The sequence below is a fragment of the Lissotriton vulgaris genome, chromosome 1_1 (genome assembly GCF_964263255.1).
Source record: "Lissotriton vulgaris chromosome 1_1, aLisVul1.2, whole genome shotgun sequence".
Classification (NCBI taxonomy): domain Eukaryota; kingdom Metazoa; phylum Chordata; class Amphibia; order Caudata; family Salamandridae; genus Lissotriton; species Lissotriton vulgaris.
This window is the reverse complement of record NC_141685.1, coordinates 1,513,993,405-1,514,005,812: the sequence shown is the minus strand read 5'-3', so window position 1 is coordinate 1,514,005,812 and position 12,408 is coordinate 1,513,993,405.

The window sequence follows — 12,408 nt, the reverse complement described above, 5'->3', positions numbered from 1 at the left end:
GGTCGGTGATCGGCCGGGCCCGGTGGTGTGCGGTGGGTGCTGGTATGTGACTGTAAGGGGGGGTTCCAACTGCCATTCCCACATGCACATTCAAATGTATGTGTTATCCCGCCCCGCCCCCGCAGAAAGCGTGCTCGGCCATTGCGACGCCAGTGAATGCTTAATTTCAAATGATGCACCATCGCGGTAGCGTGCACATGCGGTTGCCGGTGTGTGACCATGACGGTCCTTGGACATGTAGCCAATGGAAACAGGTTACACGGGGCGCGTAAGATATTTCAAAAAAAGCAGAAGACGTGCACCGCCACAGAAGGGCCAGTCATTGGCTCTTTTTGAAAGAGGCAGCCCGGGAAAACCAATTGCAGCAGACGTGTGCCACTGATATCAGCTCAGGACCCTATATATGTGTGAATCTCTGTAGCACACATCCACTGCTTCCTGCCTCTGCTGCCTGCACCCCATCACCTCTACCTGCTGCTGCTGACCGGTCCGCCAACTGCTGCCTGAAACCATCACCTCTACCTGCTGCTGCTGACCAGTCCACCAACTGCTGCCTGAAACCATCCCCTCTACCTGCTTCTGCTGACCAGTCCGCCAACTGCTGCCGGAAACGATCACCTCTACCTGCTGCTGCTGACCAGTCCGCCAACTGCTGCTGTTGTGCCACAGTCAAGTACCCTGCCATGTCGAGAGTCAAAGAGATCCGGTCTCGTCCCTTCACCGCAGTGGAGCTCGATGTACTTGTGGACGGTGTGTTCCGCGTGGACGGTGTGTTCCGCCCCTATGACCGCCTCTACGGTGCCCCCGGACAGGTGGTAAGTGCAGTGGGGGACATGTTGGTGTGCATGGGGTGTTCACTGACTCCTGGCTTCTGCAATCTTGGCGGTGTGCTGTGGGACCTTCACATGTGCTGTACTGTGCATGGCTGCTGCAGGATATGTGTTAATCCTATCTGTGTGGCTGTCCATTTGTCCACTGACTTTCCCATTTTGTCTCCCATCATGGTAGGTCAAGCTGCACCTTCGCAAGGCTGTGTGGAGGACCATAGCACGTGATGTACGGGCAGTGGGGGTGTGCAATAGGCGACACACACACTGCCACAAGCGCTGGGACGACATCTCCAGGCTCAGCAAGAATGTGACAGAGATGACACTGGGCATGATTCCACGGACATCCCGGCTTACACGACGCACCATGACCCCTCTGATGCTCCGTATCATTGCAGTGATGCATCCGGACCTGTCCACCCATTTGAGAGGGGATCAGCAGCAAACTAGCGGTAAGCGCACTGAATGTGTCTGTGACTTGTGAGTGCATGTATGTATTGATGCCACACGCAGTGGTGACATCCGTGGTGTGTATGTAGTGCTGCAATAGCATGTTGGTGCCGTTGTCGGAGTGTGCGTTGGCACCCATGTCAGACAGGTGGACACACCAGTTGCATTGTAGTGCAGGGACACAGGACATGCCTTTGAGGTCTGGGTTCTCATTGCGACACATGTGTGTTGTTCGGCATGCACTTGCCCGGCTAGCTAGAAGTACATGTTTCACAGGCACCCCCGGTTCTTTGACATGAAGATGTATGGTAGGGGTGGTACTTGTGCAGGATGGGGGCTACATGTTGGTCAGCAGTCAAGGTGTTTTGTGTTCAGAATTTTTACGGACGTGAGTGTGTCACTTACATATACCTCTATTCTCTCATTCAGCTTTGGCCGAGGGCACTGACCCACAAACAACAGAGCTCAGTGGTGGCAATGCATCAGAATCCGGAAACACACACACGCAGACTGAGACTGAAGAGAGCAGCCCCGGAGAGGGGGACAGGACTGTCCCTGAGGACTCACATGTGGAGACTCCATCGTCCTCATCTTCAGACGGTGTTGGTGAGTCAGCACTGTTGGTAGACACAGGGAGTAGGCAATCTACACCTTCAGTCGGTACACAGCACACAGGGCCAACACTGCCAACAAATGCAACAAGTACTGCTTGTGCACGCCAGAGTAAGGGGAGCAGAGTGGCCTTCGGTGCAGGCACCGCTGCCCCTGCCCCTGTGACACAAAATGCACTTTGTGCTGAGGAGGTTGATCAATGCATTCCTAGACCACGATAGGAAGTTGGGGCAGGTGGTAGCATTCATGGAGGGGATGCATGCCGATGTTGCTGGTCTACACAGAACAGTTCTGTCGTTAACTAGCACAGTGTCTGCAGCCATTCAAAAGTCGCAGGCACATGCTTCGACTTCAGTTCCCCCATCCACTCCACTTGATGTGTCAGCGGAGAGTGACAATACTGAGCAGGGCTCATTTTCGGAATATTGCACTAGAAGCAGCCACAGGTAGCAAGGCAGGGCACGTAGGGCACAGACCCATCCTCTAGGACAGGGAAATCTTTGACAGACCACGACATCAGCTACCCTGGAGACCACACACAGGTTGATCAAGGGGTGTTGGGCGACAGGGATTCACATGTAACACAGGCATCCCCCTCTAAAGGTACTCCCAAAGGAAGGGCATCTCCCAAGGCCAGGGACAATCCCAAGGACAAGGACACTGCAAAGGAAAGGGCACCTCCCAAGACCAAGGACACTCGCAAGGACAAGGACACTGCAAAGGAAAGGGCACCTCCCAAGGCCAGGGACACTCCCAAGGACAAGGACACTGCAAAGGAAAGGGCACCTCCCAAGGCCAGGGACACTCCCAAGGACAAGGACACTACAAAGGAAAGGGACACTACAATGGACAGGGACACTAGTAAGGACAAGCCAACTCCCAGGGACAGGGCACCACCCACAGTTCAGGCACAGTCCAGAGACAGGACACATCCTGCAGGCAAGGCACCTCCCAGGGACAAGGGTTCTCCCATGGACACGAGCACCATCAAGGACAGACAGACATCAATCCCCCCTGGATGCCCTGAGGCTGATGTTGGAGAAGGAAGGTAAAACAAATGTGTCAGCGGTGGAGTCACCCCATACCTCTACTCCCATCCACACCCCGCAGAAGCAGAGGAAAGTGTACTCTGTTGTTGCATCCCCCATTCCACATGATGCAGAGGGCAGAAGGCAGGGCCACAGCAAATGTCAAGCAGGGTCCAGCACGTCCCCAGAGAGCAGACCCACACCAGCACATGATCCACCTTTGTTGGGTGATGTTCATGATGAGGCCACACTACTCACCAGTCCAGTCATGTCCAGGCTGCCCTTCCATATCCCAAAGAAACGGAGACACACCCCTGTGACACCTGGCCATCCCAATGTCGCTCACGTACAGCTGTCCCCAGCTCCCAGAGCCACCTTTCCTCCTGGCCCATACAGCCCTGTGGCTCATCATTTCAGTGGTCCTAGTGGGTCAGCTGCAGTTCACTCTCATGTGTCAGATAGTGGCACTGTGCCTGTTGTTCGCTGTCATGCCTCATGAAGTAGCACTGTGTCAGTTGTGCCCTCTCCTGTTTGAGGGACTACCAATGTGTGTGTCCGCCACTCTCATGTCTCAGATGCTGGCATGGTATTTGTTGGTCACTGTGCACGGTCATGTCCTGGCAGTGTGTCTGGGTCTATGGCTTATGTGTCAGTCACTAGAGCTGTGGCTGTGTCTCAGACTCCTGTATCTGGTGCTGGCAGTGTGTCTGGGTCTATGACTCATGTGTCAGTCACTAGAGCTGTGGCTGTGTCTCACACTCCTGTATCTGGTGCTGGCTGTGTGTCTGGGTCTATGGCTCATGTGTCAGTCACTACATCTGTGGCTGTGTCCCACACTCCTGTTTCTGGTGTTGGCAGTGTGTCTGGGTCTATGCTTCATGCGTCAGTCACTAGAGCTGTGGCTGTGTCCCACACTCCTGTTTTTGTTGCTGGCAGTGTGTCTGGGTCTATGGCTCATGTGTCAGTCACTAGAGCTGTGGCTGTGTCCCACACTCCTGTTTCTGGTGCTGGCAGTGTGTCTGGGTCTATGGCTCATGTGAATGTCACGGGTGCTGTGGCTGTGTCTCACAATTCAGTACCAGACCATGCCACTGTGTCCGAGGCTACTAGGTCGAGCACTCCACCTGATACAGTGCTGTGATGTGTAGTTCACATCACTCGCATGGCATTTTACTTTGTGTGTTGATAGTCCTTTTTAAACACCCTTCCATTATTTATGTCCATGGGACGGGCCGCTTAGCACACGTCCTTGTGCTGCCTCTGATGTACCTGTTCTGTACCATGGACTGTTGATGCTCTGTGCCCCTCTCATGTGCTGCCTCAGATGTACCTGCTCTGTTATGAACACTGCCCTGTTGCTGTTAGGATGCTGCATTGTGCCCTCTCATGTGCTGCCTCAGATGTACCTGCTCTGTTATGAACACTGCCCTGTTGCTGTTAGGATGCTGCATTGTGCCCTCTCATGTGCTGCCTCAGATGTACCTGCTCTGTTATGTACACTGACCTGTTGCTGTTAGGATGCTGCATTGTGCCCTCTCATGTGCTGCCTCAGATGTACCTGCTCTGTGCCTTGGACTGTTGATGCACTTGGCCCCTCTCATGTGCTGCCTCAGATGTACCTGCTCTGTGCCTTGGACTGTTGATGCACTTAGCCCCTCTCATGTGCTGCCTCTGATGTACCTGCTCTGTGCCTTGGACTGTTGATGCACTTAGCCCCTCTCATGTGCTGCCTCTGATGTACCTGCTCTGTTATGAACACTGCCCTGTTGCTGTTAGGATGCTGCATTATGCCTCTCATGTGCTGCCACTGATGTACCTGCTCTGTGCCTTGGACTGTTGAGGCACTTGGCCCCTCTCATGTGCTGCCTCAGATGTACCTGTTCTGTACCATGGACTGTTGATGCACTAGGCCCCTCTCATGTGCTGCCTCAGATGTACCTGCTCTGTGCCTTGGACTGTTGATGCACTTAGCCCCTCTCATGTGCTGCCTCTAATGTAACTGCTCTGTTACGAACACTGCCCTGTTGCTGTTAGGATGCTGCATTGTGCCCTCTCATGTGCTGCCTCAGATGTACCTGCTCTGTTATGAACACTGCCCTGCTGCTGTTAGGATGCTGCATTGTTCCCTCTTATGTGCTGCCTAAGATGTACCTGCTCTGTTATGTACACTGCTCAGTTGCTGTTAGGACGCTGCAGTGTGCCCTCTCATGTGCTGCCTGAGATGTACCTGCTCTGTGCCTTGGACTGTTGATGCACTTGGCCCCTCTCATGTGCTGCCTCAGATGTACCTGCTCTGTACCATGGACTGTTGATGCACTTAGCCCCTCTCATGTGCTGCCTCTGATGTACCTGCTCTGTTATGTACACTGCCCTGTTGCTGTAATGATAATGCATTGTGCCCTCTCATGTGCGACCTCAGATGTACCTTTTCTGTTGTATCCAATGCTCATGCTCCTGCCTACTCTTGGAGTTATTTGGTAATATGTGCAATAAACAATGTCATCGTGTGTAGTGGTTTCTGTGTGTCATTCCTGGTTGTCTACTTGCATTGTTGATATATTGCTGGTATCGTAAATGCTGTTTCCCCAACATGCACCTCCCCCCTCCCCACGTCACGGCCCCGGCAGGTACTCCCCTTCCGGCATTGATTGTTGTGTTTGCGTACCTGCGGCGGCGGCGGCATGACTTGTTGGTGGTGGAGCACGAAGAGGATCGGGAATGCGTTCAGAGCTGGGTCCATGACGGAGATCTGCCTGTGGTGGGTATCTCTGCAATGTCTTGGATCTCCGCTGTGGTGAATCCGCCATGTTCAGGCTGGTGGTTTTTCCGCTGCGATTTGCTGTGTCTTATCCGCTATCGTAATTACGTGGACGGTCGGAGACGTCATTCCGTACGGCGGTGTCTCTGGTTGGTTACGTCCGCCGCGGGGTCAGGTGTATTTCCGCGGCGGTGCTTGTTCTTCCGCGGCGTACGTACTTTTGACAGTGATTCCCATCCTAATTTGGTGGACGGACATACCGTGGCCTGCGGATGGAAAAAAAGGCATTTTCCGCCTACTTTGTGCCGGCGGACGTCCTTCCATCCGCCATCCTAATGACCCCCTTAGAGTGGCCGATGACCTACACTGTACGAGGGCGGTTACCTGAGGTGTCCGCGGAGTCGCTAGCATTTACCGACCGTAGACATTGTGTTTATGCGGCACGTTGGATTCGAACCACTGATACAGTGAATGCTTCCTGGCCTATGAAATAGCATAAAAAACTTCTCTGAAGTGTTAAGTGTTGATTTTCATCCGTGTTTGTTAACGTAGAGTAAAATCCATTTTTGGATCCTGAAGTATTTACTACTGAATCTGTATTTGCATGTTATTTTGTTCCTTTAAAAATATCTTGAAACTACCCATTACTCCAAAAATATTGGAGGTAATTACATTTCCCAAACGGACCCAGAAATCCGGGGATCCTTCCATGGTTCCTTGGTTTTTACCCCAAATGAGCTAGCTGTTTTGAAACTAATTTTGATCTCACTTACCTACAGTTTTCTAATGCAATTTTTGGAGGTACTTTCCTCCAGGGAAAAGCTAGAGTTGGCTGCTTCATTTGACTACACTGAGAAGGATTGTAGTCATTTTTTTCTAGGGAAGATAGTTATATCTTTGTCATTTGTGTATTTTATCATAGAGTATACGTTTATCAAAGCGGCAGCAATATGAGAAGCCTTATGGAATACCGTTTTACATCTTGTGCAGAGACAAGTGCCTGTTCAATCTGCTCTTGGTCCTTAGCAGGATGTGGTATCTGCAAATGTAGAGCTGATCGTTTTGCAATGTTTGATGAACAGCTTTTAAAGAATTACAGACTTGATTTTCGCACAATATTATATATTTTTGACCTTCTAAAGTGATTTAGAGCCCAATAGTAGCATTAGAACTTCTGTCCCACCACTGGTCAAATTGTTGCCAGTGTTGTGCTTCTGTGAAACCGGTTCTTTTCCAGGATTTGTTGCCATGGCTTCTGGACTCTGTCTACCTTCAGGAAAATATTGCAGCAAGTACTCAGTGATATATTGAAACATACACGTTGTTTCGTCATCTTCTCTAAAACGGCATGTACACTAACCAAAGTGAAAAGTGCGTTCTATGGTATTGCTGGGTTCTCAAATGTTGTTGGAGCCATTGATTGTACACACATTCACATTGTTCCACCTCGCCCTCAAGAACAGATGTTCAGTAATCAATAGCTGTACTACAAAATCAGTGTTCAAATGATGTGCAGTGCTGACATCATCACACACTGTAATGCAGAGTTCCCAGGATCTGCATAGGACTCCTTTATGCTATGTAGTAGAAGTATTCCTGAGGTTATGACTGCTCTTCAACATGAAAGGAACTGGTTACTTGCCGGGTATTTTTAATTTTTGTATATTTATTTTTGTCAACTACATTTTTTTTGATTTGCATTATTTTATCATTATCATACAGCCATAAACATGCAGAATAAGGCACATAATATTCAAATCACTTGTTTATTACAGTGGTAAAATAGTTCACCAAAAGCTACCATTTTCTTCAGTCTGGCTATAAATAGAATTTCTATTTGAAAAACCATATATGATGGTCATAACAGAGAAAGTAATAGTGTTTGTTTTAACCCCTTCGCTGCGGCGGCTATTTCGCCGCAGCGCTAAGGGGGTGGGGCACCCGCGCGGCGGCTCCATACTAGTGATGGAACCGCTCCGTCACGGCTCGCGGGCGAGCTGTGCTTGTGACGGAACGGTTCCGTCACGAACCCGCCCGCCCATTAAAGCGTCAGCGCAGGCGCGAAATCAGCGCCGCGCAGGCGCGGCGAGCGGGCCGTGACGGAACCGTTCCGTCACAAGCACAGCTCACCCGTGGCTTGTGACGGAGCGGTTCCGTCACAAGAATGGGAGGGGTTAAAGTGTGCCATAGAGGTTGCTGTTATATTCACAATCTGATTGACTTCCTTATTGAGCAGTGAGAATAGAATTCCCTGTTAAGCTATCTCTGCAGGGGCGGCTGGTGCACAGGGGCGAGATGGGCATCGCCCTGCCACCCTGGGGGGGATAAAAAATGTGAAATCGAACACCGAGCAGCTAGCAATGTAGTTTGCCGGCTGCTCGGTGGACAAACCTGTGCAAATCCGTTCTTTTTAGGGGGTGGGGGAGGATGGCCCTTGGCTCAGCTGAGCGAAGATTTCAACAACCTGGAGCCAGAAAGCAGAGCAGTGACGATGCACAGGCGGGCAGGATCTGTGTATCACTGCCAGAGTAGCTTTTGATTTGGGCGTTATTTGTATAGCCCTGGGTGGAGTCAGAAGCTCCTGATTAATTCTAATGGCAGGGGGCAGGGCAGTCTGTCTGAGAATGACATAGTGGGTGTGGCAGTGGCCTCTGCGTCTTCCACGAGACCCAGGCAGCAGCAGTTGCTTATTGGTGTGCTAGGTTTTGTGGAAGGAGGTGCCCAAATCCTGCATTTTCCAGTTCGTATTGTGCGTGCTTCCCATGCTGTGTCGGTACTCTGCAGTGACGAGGAGCCCGGTTCGAGAACATTACATTGTAGGTGACAAATGTTAGGTAAGCCCGTTAAGGGCACTTTTTTATTGTATTTATCAGTGTTAAATATGTTCAAGGAGCCTCCTTGGGGAGCCCCATAGTGAGCAAGATCTTTATTTAGGAAGGAAGTCTGTTCCTATCTGTTCCGTCAGTTGTAAAAAGTATAAACTGTAAGTAAATCACTTTAATAGGTACACACGAGATTGGTCTAAATTATGGAAAAATAATCAACTCCCTTATTGTGTTACATGAAAAAACGTCCACATAAATAACTGCGTCACTCGCAAGGCCCCTAACAAATTGCGGCTGCCCGCGGCCCCCACAGCCATCCTTAGTGCCATTTAGGCGCCTCCCCATTCGCTGCTACTGGACTCCAGGAGGAGTTACAGGGCGTGCTGGACAAGTCATGTCCGGCGCGCCGGGGGATGGGGAGGGATATTTAGACCTCCCCCGCAATTGTTAGGCCTCTTTGCTGCACGACACACCGACTCCCACCCTACCGCGTACCCGGCATGGGGCAGGCAAGGGAAGTTTGAGGATGTTGTAATGTTTTCTTTGTTGTTGCAAGCGGAGTTACAGGGCGATCTGAAGGCAGTCTGGGTACAGAAGGATACCTCTGCAAGAGCACAAGAAGGGTGCTAGAGCCAAATCCCAGGAGCCTCAGGGGAGGGTCCTGGAACAATGACGTTGGCGCCCCGTTAGTCCTTCGGGCTGAACAACCGGGGGCTTGCCTTGCTACGCTCCGCCCTGAAAGGGGCGTGAGTAATAAGGGGCCGATGTGTCACGTGATCCAGTAGGGGGACCACCCCTATAAGGGTAGCGCTGATTGGTTTTCCACAGTGCTTGGCTCATCAGGTGTGCAGGGTAGCATAGGTTAGTACGGCTACCTGCCCTTGGATTGCCCATAAAATAACCCACCATAATTTGCATACTGTTGTATGTAATAAACCTGCAGCCATGTTTTCTCCAAACAAAAATGTTGTGTTGTGTATTTATTTATGCATGCCTTTTCTACTTTGGTGCGGGTGGGGATCATCCCCACCCGCACCCAACAAGATCACAGCCGACCAGCTCGCCGCTTCCCTGAGCCAGCACCCTCCGGCCAGCTCAGCGAACCCCAGCCAGGCCGCCGACAACCTCTCGAAGTGGATCAGCAAATGCGCAGACGAACTCGCCACTCTGAGGATCCCGCCCAGCAGACCCGGCAGTAAGAGGGCCCCATGGTTCACCGACGAACTCAAGAGCTCCAAGAAGAACTGCTGAGCCCTCGAGAAAGCCTGGAGAAAGGAACGCACGCCGGACAAGAGGACCACCCTCAAGCTCGCCACCCGGAAACACCACCAACTGATCCGCACTGCCAAGAAAACGGCTTTCAAGAACCGACTGAACAACAACGCACACAACTGCAAGGAACTCTTCAACATCGTGAAAGAGCTCTCCAACCCCAACGCCGGAAACAACGACATCACCCCATCGCAAGACCTCTGCAACTCCCTCGCCTCCTACTCCCACAACAAGATCGCGGACATACACAACAGCTTCAGCACGCAACCGACGCACTCCACGACTGCAGCAACGCCACCCACCACCACCCTCCGCGCCTGGACCCCAGTCAACACCGAAGACACCGTCCACATGATGAACTCCATCCACTCCGGATCTCCGACCGACCCCTGCCCTCACCACGTCTTCAACAAAGCCGACACTGTCATCGCACCCCACCTGCGTGACATCATCAACACCTCATTCGACACCGCCACCTTCCCCGAGAGCTGGAAGCACGCCGAACTCAGCGCTCTACTAAAGAAACCTACAGCAGACCCCAGCGAACTCAAGAATTACCGCCCCATCTCTCTACTCCCGTTCCCAGCCAAAGTCATCGAGAAGACCGTCAACAAGCAGCTGTCCGCCTTCCTCGAGACGAATGAATCCCTCGACCCATCGCAGTCCGGATTCCGTGCCAACCACAGCACCGAGACCGCCCTCATCGCCGCCACCGACGACATCCGAGCCCTGATGGACAACGGAGAAACAGCGGCCCTCATCCTCCTAGACCTCTCCGCGGCTTTCGACACGGTCTGCCACCGCACCCTAGTGCAGCGCCTCAGCAACGTCGGAATCCAGGAGAAGGCACTGGAATGGATCATCTCCTTCCTCGACGGAAGAACACAGAGAGTCCGCCTACCACCGTACAAGTCAGAGGCCACCGAAGTCATCTGCGGCGTCCCGCAAGGATCCTCGCTGAGCCCTACTCTCTTCAACGTCTACATGAGCCCCCTCGCGGCCATCGCACGCCAACACAGCCTCAACATAATCTCCTACGCCGACGACACCCAGTTGATCCTCTCCCTGACCAACGACCCCGCCGCCGCCAGAGCCAACCTGCACGAAGGGATGAAAGAGGTAGCCGAGTGGATGACGACAAGCCGCCTGAAACTGAACTTAGATAAGACGGAGGTCCTCATCCTGGGCTCCTCGCCCTCCGCCTGGGACGACTCCTGGTGGCCCCCCGCCCTGGGCACCGCACCCAAACCAACGAACCACGCACGCAACCTGGGCTTCATCCTGGACTCCTCCCTCTCCATGACCAGGCAAGTCAACGCCGTCTCCTCGTCGTGCTTCAACATCCTGCACATGCTTCGGAAGATCTTCTGGTGGATCCCCACGGAGACCAGGAAGACCGTCACCCAGGCCCTCGTCACCAGCCGACTGGACTACGGCAACGCACTCTACGCCGGAACCACCGCCAAGACCCAGAAGAGACTCCAGCGCATCCAGAACGCCTCAGCCAGACTCATCCTCGACATCCCACAACACAGCCACATCTCCGGACACCTAAGAGACCTGCACTGGCTCCCGGTCAACAAGAGAATCACCTTCCACCTCCTCACCCACGCACACAAAGCTCTCCACGACCAAGGCCCGAGCTACCTCAACAACCGCATCAACTTCTACGCTCCCAAACGCCACCTCCGATCTGCCAGCCGCGCCCTCGCCACCATCCCACGCATCCGTAAAGCCACCGCAGGAGGAAGGTCCTTCTCCTACCTGGCCACCAAGACCTGGAACTCCCTCCCGGCCGACCTGCGCCTGACCCAAGACCACCTCTCCTTCAGGAAGAAGCTCAAGACCTGGCTGTTCGAGCAGTAGCGGCCCCCCCCCCCCCCCCAAGCGCCTTGAGACCCTACGGGTAGGTAGTGCGCTCTATAAATGTTTTGATTGATTGATTGATTGATCATGCGCCGATAATGGAACTATGTCCCGATGCAACATCCGGGCCGAAGTGGGGAGGGGGTCGAGAGGGGGGACGTTGGAAATGGTGGGTGAATGCCTCAGCCAACTGTATAACCACCTTCCGTTCCTTCCGAAATTTGTCATTCAAGGACTGTGCTGGTTTATGTTTGCAGACTGTTCCCGGTACATTTGCCACATGATTACCTACAAAGCTTTCTTATGGGCGACTCTCTCAGCAGCTGAAAACGTTCTGGTTTATTGAAAACTCGAGCAGCCCTCCAAAGCGTGTCTGCTGGTGGCAGATCCTTCTCCTACCTGGCGGCCAAGACATGGAACTCCCTCCCCATCCATCTTCGGCTGACCCAGGACCATCTCGCCTTCAGGAGACAACTCAAGACCTGGCTGTTCGAGCAATAGCAGTCCCCTTCCCCCAAGCGCCTTGAGACCCTGCTGGGTGAGTATCGCGCTATACAAATGTTATGATTGATTGATTGATTACATGAGAGCATAAAGTCCATAAGGCACTTTGTGTAATTTACATAAGGCACTTTGTGTAATTTAAATCAGTACACGTTTCAAATCCATTAAACCATTGACGAAAGGGCAGCTCTTTGTGTGCGCTTTCTGGAGCAGTATCTGTTGTGTGTTTGTTTTGAGCTTTTCACAGTAGAATTACTTTGTCTAGC